The sequence below is a fragment of the Halichoerus grypus genome, chromosome 11 (assembly GCF_964656455.1).
Source record: "Halichoerus grypus chromosome 11, mHalGry1.hap1.1, whole genome shotgun sequence".
Taxonomy (NCBI): Eukaryota; Metazoa; Chordata; class Mammalia; order Carnivora; family Phocidae; genus Halichoerus; species Halichoerus grypus.
The window spans coordinates 94,060,387-94,072,470 of record NC_135722.1 but is presented as its reverse complement, the minus strand read 5'-3'; the positions used below and the strand labels follow the sequence as shown (position 1 = coordinate 94,072,470).

Genomic DNA, 12,084 nt, shown 5'->3' with positions numbered 1-12,084 from the left:
ACGAGCGCTAAGGGAATTGAGGGCAAGCTTATAAATTAATGATTGAAGAGTCCCACCCATCTCGGAACAAAAGGTCTCCTTCCTCCAGTACCAGCCCTTCTTTCCAGTTCTGCCACTCTTAAAGGAGACTAAGGGGTAGGGGTGGGGGGGAGTGAGAGGGACGGGAGGGGTGGGTGGCGTACAGGCAAAGCCCGCAGTTTGTGAGATTTGCCTAACAGACACATACCTGTAGACACAAGCTTGTGTGGACTATCACCACAAGTTCGGATCTACGGGTTTGTGGCAACAGGCCTCAGGATCTTCTCTCGTTTGGGGGTTTGAGATGTCTGAAAATAAAACGTTAAAGCCATTAGTCCAACCAAAGATTCTGCCATTCTAATATTTTATGCCCCAAATGGAAAGACTTCCTCCTGCTCTTAGAAGGGCAAAGGTTAAGCAGCAGCACCTGTGTTCTCCCCCACGTAAGTCCCTCTGTTTTCACTTATTCCACAGATACGCTAGGCTTTAGGTAAATCTCATCGGGTTACTGTTTAATATTACGGAAGGCTCATTTATTCAGACCTTAATACACGATCTGGCCAAAGTGGTATCAGATTGTAAGAGAGAGAGAGAGAGAGAGAGAGAGATTGAGAAACACATGAAATCCCAAGTGCAAGTTCTTTCCTTTAAATGCCTGTAATTACATGAAAAAGGATGGTGAATTCTTCCCTTCTGTTTGCATTCTGGAAAACAGGTGGAATAAACTGGCAAGCACCACCAATAGGCTTGTAAGTATTTTCTGAAAAGTCTTCTAGAGGAGATTTCTAGCTATATTAAATTAGAAGACTCATCTTTGGGACAAATTTGTGTTTTTGTTTCCACCCTACCCCCATTATTGGTCCCAAAACCAACACAGAACAAGTTTGGGCATATATTATAAAATCTGAGCTGGAAAAGAAATTGTGTAATTGTTCCCCCCAAAACTGTTCAAGGATGTGAAAATGGATCTGTTTCTGAGGACTTCTAAAATGATTTCATTTGTCAATATAGCATTCTTTCTTCCAAGTCAATGTTCTACACGTAAAAACGAGACATCCAAGACAATGAAGCTTCATTAACCTCCTTTTGTGAATTTTCCTAGAGACATAGTTTGAATGATAAGCACTTCTAGGGACACATGATGAAAAGCAAAATAATCCCTCCCTAGATATTGGGAAAAACATATGTCTCCATCCTTCACATGACCTAAAAAGAAACTTTTTAATTTTTGTTAGCAATGTCTAAAGATTCTGGCTCTCAAAAAAATTCTCTTCCTTGGCCTCGACATATGAGCATGAGCCTTTCTCAAGATTAGGAGGCTCTACTAATAACAAAAGAGACAAAGCTGAATTTGGGGATTATTTAGAGAAAAGAACAGGCCCTTATGCACACAACCTGAAAGGTGAAAGCAAGAGAACACAAAACCAACCAACGGAAAGGACCAACAGGGATTGAGAGGTGACCCTTCACAGATTCTTCATCGTCTGCCTAGTTCATTAGGACTGAGCCGTGGGTAGGATTCCTGGCAGCCTACTTGTACCGTGAAGGTTTCCCAAACTGAGAATTTAGGTGCATCTCTGTGCCTTGACTTTCAGATCCAAAGCAACAACCGTAGCTAGTGAAAATAAGTAGGATCCAAACCAATCACCTCGAAGTGGTCTTGGCTTTATTTTAAAATGCTCATTTCCCTTCTAAAATGAAAGATTTAAAAATGAACCCCAAGCCTCTTCTTTTCCTTTGATCTTTCTGACAAAGGCACGGGTCCAGAGGCATTTGAGGATGGGCACTCTGCATGCTGTTAAGTGTTGCTGGAGCACGTGTGAGGAAGAACTCTCATTCAAATGGAAAGGAACCAGCCCAGGCTTCCAAAGTGATGAGGGCTAACTATTATTATCAGGTTTATTGAAAAGATGGAATGCAGTATTTGTTTGCAATGAACAAAAGATCTGTTAAAGTGTTACACTTGGTCATTCAATTAGAACAATCTTCATACATTCGCACCCTCGAACCCCCAAAAAAGGAGTGCGATGCTATGCTTTAATTGGGGGCATCTCTCGCGCTCCCTCTCTCTCTCTCTTTTTTTTTGGTAAATATAGGACAGAGAGAAGCTATTCATTCCAAATGGTCTGTAGCGTTAGCTTCCAAACAATCCAAGGTTTTAATTTCAGAAAATAAAAGAAAAATCAGAAGATGTCTAGATTGCAGGGGAAAAAATAAGTCAAATCCTGACCTCACAGGAGAATGGTGTGTTTGGGAGAAGATATTTTCTCCAAAATATTAATTGACTACTTCCTTCAAGAACCTTCTCTGTGTTAAGGAGGAAAAGAAAGGTTCTTTTCAGAGGAAATTTTGGCTTGCTTTATGAAGCAAGATTCTGTGGGGCTCTGTGAGATAGTAATACTCATAATTAAGTTGGAAAATGGAGGCTGAATGCTTATGAACAATGGCCAAGCAGAGTAAGGTAATTTATCAAGCAAATATATCATTTATGTTATTAAACATTCTTAAGTGACATGAAGTCCTTCAATACCACTAAAAGGAAACTACCTATATCACGATAGCTGAGCTCAAATCTTAGCCACTGGACAGGTATGGGGATAGCTGCATTAAACACCATACTGTATTACCAATCTAGGACTAAAGTTAAAATGTCAATATTGTTATTATGCAATTTATACAAGCCCTATCTTCCAGGAATTCAGAGCACGGTAGGCTTTTTAGAGACAATCATCTAATATTTACATTTTTAAATTCAATTACCCAAGATAGCCACAGAGTTTAAGGACAGTGCCTGATGGTTTCAAATGAGTTAAGTCATTGTCAAAAGAAGTAAGCACCGCTAAGTAATAACTTTAAATTTTTTTTCTGAATTCCATAGAATTGAATGCCATGACTGCTCTACTCATTTGCTATGAATCTTATAAAGCTATTTGCCAGTTAAAAAAAAATCAAGTTTACAATGCAGTTATTCTTCAGAACTAAAGCATTCAGGCACGCTCTAAAAATTTGCAGTACTTGAGAAAATGGAAGGTTTGGGAAAGTTATAGGAAAACACTATTACCTGAAAAAAGTAACTTCTTAGGAATCCTATTTTTTAAGCTCGTTGCCATCTTGCTAGGCCAATATCTTCAAACCATTAGCCCGTGTCTGGAAAATAAAATTATTTTAAGTGGATCAAGACCCTTTGTTTGTTTTTTGGTTGGTTTCTTTTTGCCACCCAATTCTTGATTAAAGCTAAATTAGAATTAACGCCGGAATGAGAGTAAAAAGGGAACACCAAACACTGAAATAAAAATAATTCTAGAAAATCACTGGGCAACGTTATGTTTACTTCATTTCCCAAACTACGTATGTTATAAAGGTCCTGCAAATAAGTCACTTTCACATTATTCCTGGAATTTCCCTGGCTATCGACAAACCCTGAGAATGATTTTACCAGAAAAATGATCAAATAGGAATGTGAGGTCTCAAAATACTCGCAAATTCCAATGTTTTATACCAAACCGCTCATTTGCTAAACATGATTAAGAGACAGGCTATCAATAATTAAGAATGGTTAAGGTATAATCAAGTTGGGCAATCATTACCTGGTATGATGTAGCATCACTGAAACATCGTTTTAACTTTTTGATTCTGAAATGTTTCGGGAGTCATTATTTCTCTCTGCTGATGGGGCTGTTAAAAAGAAGTAAAATATCTTATTGTGGAGAATTCATGAATCTATCCCCCTTCCACCACAGCAGGATTCTTGGCTTCCATTCCAACGTTCTTTCATTGGCCATGTTTTAGACGCAGGGTTTGCTTTTCCTTCATTGTTCCTTTACTAATGGAAGGCAAACTCACTGTGCAGCTGCTTGCAAAAGGGAAAATGTATTTGAGTTTTGCCTGGCTGTGGGCTTGAACACCAAATCCACGGTGATGTCAGCAGAACGACACCAACAGAAAGATTTCCTGCCCTCCACCCTCCTTCTTTTTTAAAGATGTACGTCTTGTACCGAATCTCAGCAGACCTCCTTTGTCCTGAGGGGATAGAGCAATTCAAGTGAACTTTTTAAAAAGGAAGGCAAGAGAGAAGTGAAAGAAAGAGGGAGAGAGAGAAGTGAAAGAGAGAGAGAAGTGAAAGAGAGAGAGAGAAAAGTAGGAAGAAAGGAAAGAAAAAAGAAAAGGAGGCAGAAAAAAGAGAAAGAAAAAGAAAAAGAGAAACAGAGAGAAAAAGAGAGGGAGGGAGGGAGTGAGGATGGAAGAAAAGAAAGGAAAAACAAAAAGAACAACAACCAAAAAAAGAGTCAAATCTACCCTTTGGCATTCATCATGAAGGAGGGGAGACAGCTAGTCTTTGGTCTCCCTATGGCTTTTCTGTTTTCCTGATGTCTTTTCTCTCACCCTCTGCAGCCCTTGCTTTTTGTAGGAAGATCCAATCACCTCAACAAAAGAGGCACATCCAGCAATCGCTGCTCCAGGAGACATTCACTGGTGCCATGCGCCAGACCGCGCACCATCCACCTGCAATCTGCCACCGGGACACCAGACCCCAGTGTGGGAACGCCTCTCAGGCGTGCATTGCAGAGCCTCCGTCACCAAAGCCAGCTAGCTTAGGTAGAATTAATTCTTCCCTGCCCAGGAAAAACTGACCAGAAGGGAGCGGGAGGGAGGAGACTGGCCAGGCAACGCCATCGTTTTCGTGCTCCTTTCGGCCGAAGGGAAAATTAGAATTGATATTGATAAGCTTCCTATCACACCCACCACCAACCCCCCCACACATTAAAAAACATTAATATTTTACATAAAGTGAAAAATGAAGGTGTGGCTAGGTCAACTAAAGACAAAGACGTGAAAATGGTATGACAGAATGAGACAGGGTGGACAAAAGCAAAAGATGCCCTCAGATTGCTTTTAAATAACAAAAAAAAAAGCAGCCCACTCCTCGAACAGTCTGGAACCCACTCAATGTTCGCCCTCAACAGACGCGTAAGAGAGATCAACTATTTCAGAGTGAGGAACTGGAGGCAAATTTGCTTTCGATACACCCGAAGAGACAAAGGAAAAAGAGGCTGCCAGTAACAAGTTGTCTCGTGTGCAACTGGCTAAGGAGACTACTTTCACTTTTGAAAGCAATAAGTTTGCTTAGGATGACAATTTTTCTTCCTTTTTAAAATGCAAACAATGATGCCAGGCTACACCTTTCCCTTCTAGCTAGATGGTTTAATAAGGCCAGGAGGGTTTCTTCAATGAATCACCATTTTAAGAAACATAGAAGACCCTGGTTCTGATATGGAAACATGAGATACAGATTTTTAAAGATCAGATGTCTGTCATTTCTTTAATATAAATGAAGTATACGCTGCACAAGGCTTCCCGTATGCCGGCCAACTTTAACACTTTTATTCTCAAAGCTATGTTTTGCTCTTGAGAAAACAGCCCGCAATTAGATTAGGAAGCTACAAATTAAGTGGGGGTACAGAGAGGCTTGGGAAAGAACTGACAATTAAATCACTTGGACCCTGTGAGAAAAGAGATAAGCAATATGCAAAGAGTCAGGGTGTCCTCCGGAACCTTGACCGTGTAACAATGGGATGCTTGTTCCAGGAAAAGTACAAGAGAGCCTGGAGCCTCTGCAAGGTTGTCTACAACCATCAAACACAAGAAACCAAGTTCGGCTGCCACAGAAAGACCTTTTTGCCTTACTGCAGGGTATAGATTTACTCAGAGGGAACATCTGAACAGCCTAGCAAGCCCCCACATCTCAGCCTAAGAGAGGCCAGCTTTTCTCCGCGCAGGCTCTCCACGTCTACTAATTTCCACCTTCCCCTCTTCCTTCCTTTGGAACAACAAACAATCAAGGAGAACACGATTTTATATCGTCTTCGCCAAGGTGAAGTTTGGAAAGAAAAAAGTATTAATCTACATTATCTACTTCTTGCTCTCAACTTTTCCTTGGATCAATCTCTTTCTTCTCCCTCTCTCTCTCTCTCTCTCTCTCTCTCTCACACACACACACACACACACACACACACACACACACACACACACTGCTGCTTGGTCCAATCTGGTGCCTGCTTAAAAACAACAGAATGACAAGCAACATCTGCTTGTAAAAGAGCCAAAATCAAACCTTAACGTTTTTTGGCCAGGTTTTTTTTTTCTTTTTTCCCCCTGACTCTCAGAGGGGAGGGGGCAAGAAGGAGAAATACTAAGATTTACATTCGGCATCAGCTCCAGTGAAGCAGGAACTCTACTCCCCCAGAGTTACTTCAAAGGAAAGCACTGTGAGGTAAAACCACTGCAGTATTTCTGGTTGTCTCCCCTGAAGCAAGCCCGATCGCATAAAAGCCAACATACCAGATTCCTAAAAGTCAGGGCTTTTTTTTCTAATAGCTTTATATTCTAATTATATTATATTCTAATTAGAATTACAGGACCCTGTGTGTATGTGTGTGTATGTGTGTGTATGTACGTGTGTGTGTGTATGGGGGCAAGAGGTGAGAGACGCAAAAGGAGAAGAACAAGACAAAAAAATGACAAAAGATACGTGGACAGGAAGGGAGCTCTGTGGCTTCTCCCCATTTTGCAACACACGGGTGTATAAACAGGCACGTTCACCCATATGCCACACACAGGATCGCACTCTGGAAACCGGGAGGCCGGGGCAGAAACCCGCACAGCTGTGGCCATCGGAAACAGGCTCTGTCATTCCCCCGCGGAGATAGCGACCAACAGTCCACAAAGTCACAATGCAAAAGAGCAGAGCCACCTCAGGGAGGGAGGGGCCCCGGGGTGGGACGGAGCCGGGAAGGGAGGCAGGGGTTTGCTACCAAATGAAACACTTTGGCCCTCCTAGAAGAGACATCGAGGACTGTTAGACGCCCGACTCCCGTGTCGCTCGGGGTTTGGAAGAAACCCACACACATTAAGGGAAAAATAAATTCAGACAAGTTGCTAAGGAGACTTGTGTAAACTCCAAGCACAGACATATTTCTTGGCCTTTCCCCCTCTGCTCCATCTTGTATTCTGATCACGCGGCTCTGCGGTACCACCACCCCAACCTCCTGCATTAATCTTGGCCTTCACCACGCAGACTGGCAAAGCACGCTGGTTGTATATATCATCATCTTTCAAACTTAACAAGTTAAAAGGGTGTGTGTGTGCACGTGTGTGTGTTGGAGGGAGAGAGTGGGGGAACTTAATTTGGAATTTTTTAAACATAGGTGTTGAACAAAGAAGGATACTTAGACTGCGTGTTTGGGGGGCAGTGGGGAAAGGTAAGACACCTAGCGCTGGAAATTTCTCTTCGCCTGTGTGTGACACCCTTTCTCCATGCCCTCAGCCTGCCCCCGCCCCCACCCCCACCTCCAGTTAGAATCCTGTATTCCCGGCAGAGGTAAGCCGTGCCTGAATCATTACAGAGGCCGGTGTAGGGGCCCAGGCTTATGCAGAACACAGTGCATTCCACAAAGTGGAACCCTGTTCCCGGCTCCGCTGCTCAGGAGGGTGTCCCAGAGAGATCAGCTTTTGAGAGCAAACTGGAACGATTCCGAAAACTTCTAAACCAAACCTGTTTAGATTCTAAACCAGTTAGCATTTCGGAGGAGGGACTCCAGCCCAATATCCATGCTCCAGAGCAGAGGCCTTCTCCCATAGTGACACATCTTTTGTAGCAGCTGATATATGTCAACATTTGATTTAGGGGAAAATTAACATTTCCTTTCAGGACAGAGATGTTTGTACTGTAGAAGCCAATATTTTCCTTTCTCAGCCTCCTGTATTAGAATTTCTAAAATCTTCCCTAGGACATGGAGAGGGTAGACAATACATAGCCTCAATCATTACTCAGGGTGCTGGGGCAAACCAAAGTCAGGTCTGAGTGTGCGTGTGCGTGCGCGCTTGTATGTTTTTGCGTGCATGTGTGTGTTTGTGTATGTATGCATGGGTCCCTGTGTCACTGTCATGGGCAGATTAGTAAGACACACACCAAGAGAGCTGGAGGACGAGCATCTGTTTGGTCCCTTCCCAAATTAGAGAAGTTCACAACGTCTGTCCACCAGCCACAACAGAAAAACTCCAGTGAGGCGCAACCAACCAAACCTGCTTCTATTTTACCACAATTCTCAGGGGTGGACAAGGGACGAGCAAGGGGATGGGAAAAGCATCTGCATTCCGTGCATAGGGCTGGGTGTGTCCCTTCGGCGGGCTCCAAGAAGGCTATGCGGCTCCCTCTCTTCTCCTTGCCAACCTTTATTTGGTCTTCACACTTCAAAGCTACAGCAAGCTGTTCTGCCTCAGTTGAAATCAGGCAGCCAGGCAACTCTTAAACTGGCAAGATGGAGATTTCGCTCCTGCCACTCGCGGAGAAAAACATAACCCAGCAACCAGCCCTGCTTGCCCGCCCTTTCCAGACACCTCTATGAAACCGAAGCCCGGATTTTGGGGAAGAGGGGATCACTGGAGTTCTTTATGACCTTTTCCCTACCAGGCCTATCCTCTGGTGTTTGTGGCACGAAGCCATCATGACTCAATCAAAATGAAAAATGAACCTGGAGGGAGGAGAGCCTGGTGGGCCTATCCCAGCAGGCAACTGGGCAATTACCCTGTGACCTGGCTGGCCTGGGGGCAGTAGAATGACACCTGCATTTTTTTCATTTGCTTAGGAAGCCCAGGAAATCCTGCCTCGTCGCCTGCTGGCCTATTTGTCCTGCCTGCTGGGAATGGGAAGGTTATCTCACCCTAATATGAAGACATGTTTGCTGGGACGCTCCATGCTCCTCCATCATCAAAGAGAGGAAGAACTAATTTACAGGATCAATGCAACCACCAGTCCTGCAGTGGAGGACTCTTCTCCGTCTAGATTGCCAAAAACACGCTTTCCTTTATAAGGTGGCTCGCTGCTTTCTCAAAGTCCCCAAAGAACAGAAAACATATTAGATACCTTTCATTACAGTACCACCTGCCCTCCCTCCAACTCTGCCAATCCTTTGTGGAAAAAGAAAGATACCAGTAAACCCATGATCAACATGGCTAGGCTGGCCTGGAAGAAAGCCGGCATCAGAGGCATAACGAGTTCATTCAGGTAACTTTCAGATAAAAAATACAGTTTTTCACATCATATTAGAAAATCTCTAATGAGTCTGTTCTCTGAGATGCAGGAAGAAAAATAGCCCTATTAACGGTGGCTGGCGAACTATAATGCCGCCCAGACCCATCTCGAAGTAAAAAGCGATACAACTGCTATTTTTAACATGAGTATAGGTATGTGTGTGTATGTGTGTGTGTGCGCACCATCCAAATGTCTCATCTCTAGCCTTGAGCTCAAAAACCACATCTTTTTCACATTTTGTAAAGTGACCTTCCCTTACTCCACCCTGAAATTCGGTCTGATGCCCCACACACAGGGTAAGGAACAGAATGTTTTTCCTCTCCATCTTTTATGAGCTAATGCTTCAGATTGCAAAATGCTTTACACATCATCCAGTCATTGTCTTCCCAGCCCAGCTGGTATTACTACCCCACGTTGGGGCAGAGAGGAAAGTTAAGTGTCTTTCTAAAGCTCATTTGTTGCTATAACGGTGGCATCACAATGAAGACCTCCCTCCCCTCCCCAAACTGGGGAGAGGGTCCCAGGTCAGGCTGAAGGGATCTCATGGCGCCCCTTTTCTCATTCTGCCTGACTTGTCACTGAGCCATTGTGTGCCCCCTATAATCCCGAGATGTAGGAAACCACTGCCAGAAGTACTCTAGCAGCTGCCATCTTGGGTACCCCCAAAGAATAAGCCACCAAATGCTCCTATCAGAGATTGACATCAGAGGTCAGTCAAGATTGAGAAAGGTCTCTGGCAGTGTGCCCTAGTCAAGCCCAGCTGACGGTGCATTGCCATAACTCGGATCGTGAGCGACAGAGAGCCCACAGACTCCTGATTCTGCAAAATGCTGCTCGCCTATCTAAACCTGGACTAGAGTCCATCTGTCCATTACCTAGGGTCATTGTGGCTGCTCACTTAATTTTTATTTGTTTTCACACATGTGGCAGGACTGAAGAGCGGATAAATTCAAGATTTGAAGAAGATATCAAATTCTAAGTGTCCCGTGTAAAATGTTTACACATTTTCTATGTATTCCCAAGGCAAGTGGTTATTAAGTATAATTGAAAAAGTACTAGCGTCCCTCGGGGAGCATTCGAGGTGGTGAAGATGCTATTCTTGGGTAGGATTAATATCCATAATATAATCACATCTCTGTATTTTCATCCCCCATAAATAATTTATTTCTGACATTTAATACGGACCAGACATCACCTCATGGCTCATAAAAGCAGGATCACATTTCCTATTTTTTTTTGGTGTGATGCTTTTGGGGTGGTGGACAAGGATGGGTGGGGTAAGTGGAGCTGACTCTTGAATCCCATCTAAATGATCTGTAAACAAAAAAGGCTGGCAAAAGCCACAGAATGAGTCCAAAATCCCTCTTTGGAACATGTTAATTATGCCAGGAAGAACACAAGATGCCACTGATTTCATATTTTTATTTTTTAAAAATTGAGCCCTTTATGCCAACTCTGACTACCTGTTAGGGGCTGTCTGGAGTACCAACTTAAAAGGATTCTGAAATCCTGTCTGATCTCAGTAGGAAAGAGTTTTATGAGCATTTAGTAAGTTATTACTGCCAAGGGGGAAAGAGTTTGATGGGACATGGTATACTAACTGGTGTCTGCCATTCCTGACCGACCCCAGACTCCTCTTGGAGCAACATTTCCTTGACTTCATGACAGTGGGGAGGTGCTGTTCAGGAGCCTCTGTGTGATAAATTTTGAGATTCCTGGAAAGCATTATTATTATTATTATTTTATATTATTATTTCTGGACATTCTAGCTAATCATAAAGGAGTCTGGGTTGATTTTTATCTTACACATCTTATTCACACAACCTTTAGATAACACTCTAAATTACTGGAGCAAGGTAAAAAACAAAACAAAACAGCAAAAACAACTCCCATCCTCTTCTCCTAGCCACTGAGAGATGCAAATCTGACAGCTAAGTCTCTGTTGAATGCAAAAAAAATCATGATAAAAAAAAGCAGTTTCTGTGTAGCCCAGGATGACAAATCCACTCACCCTAATCGGGTTCACCTTGGAATCTCTATGTGAGACAACACATTTTATAAGAAAGGCTTCTCCCCAGATGATATACCTGATCCAGACTGACACTACTATTTATCCTGGGAAGCTTGGAAAGTTCTTGGTCCCAGGGGCAAGGAGAAGACTCTGTGATGAGATATGGATGCTTGCCATCCTACCTCACTGACTTAGACTGGCTCCCACCTATGAGGAGGTTAGACAGCTCTGTCTGAACAGGACCTAAAATCAGTAGACCTATCCTTTATTCAGGACCTAAAATCAGTAGACTTACCCTTTACTCAGCAACAGACAGAGCTCCTCAGAAATACCTGGGCCCTGAGGAAACCTTACCATTGTAAATAAGATCTCACTGTAATTCATAGGTTTGCTAATGGACTTCTGCCCCACAAGAAGGTAAAGCTTTAGTCTATGGTCTAAGTAAATTAAAGCAAAAGTCCCTCTTCAGAAACGGAAGCCTAAGAGGACCACATCAGAGACTTTCTCACTCTTATTGATCTAGCTTTCTCTGCTGAACTCCACATTATGGGCTGTGAAATCCACCTTCCTGAGAGATAGGGTGGGAACCTCCCCAAGGGCAATTAGGTATTGATTCCAACCTGTGGAGAAGCCAACTTTATTTTCACATTTCCGAGATGAGGTGGAGGACACCTTCCTAGCCCCAGCCCAAAGAAACTCAGCATGATAGCTTGTAAAGATGGAGATCTTCCAATCATTGAAGGGGGGAGGGGGTCATCAATCCTTTCTTGGCTGAGCAAACTAGATAGGGCTTACAGATCCTCCTCCTTACAAGTCAGACCACTACCTAGCCCATCCCTCCGTCACAACAGAGGCCTACAGATGGGTCCTCAGTAAGCCCCACTTGAAGCCATTTGGCAAACGGACATGAAAGGTCGAGCCTACCAGATGTTCTTCAGTGACCTGTGCACACACAGCGAGGGAT

General features: G+C 43.4%; 1 long non-coding RNA gene across 2 annotated transcripts in view; it reads right to left on the bottom strand.

Annotated features, from left to right (window-relative positions):
• LOC118540810 (uncharacterized) overlaps positions 1-12,084 on the bottom strand; it is a 206,467-nt gene that overhangs the window by 59,702 nt on the left and 134,681 nt on the right. For both annotated transcript variants that reach the window (XR_013442559.1, XR_013442561.1), the window contains 2 exons: positions 3,606-3,693; positions 3,080-3,165 (listed from right to left, as the gene is read on the bottom strand). This is a non-coding gene — a long non-coding RNA (uncharacterized LOC118540810). The remainder of the gene's footprint in view (positions 1-3,079; positions 3,166-3,605; positions 3,694-12,084) is intronic.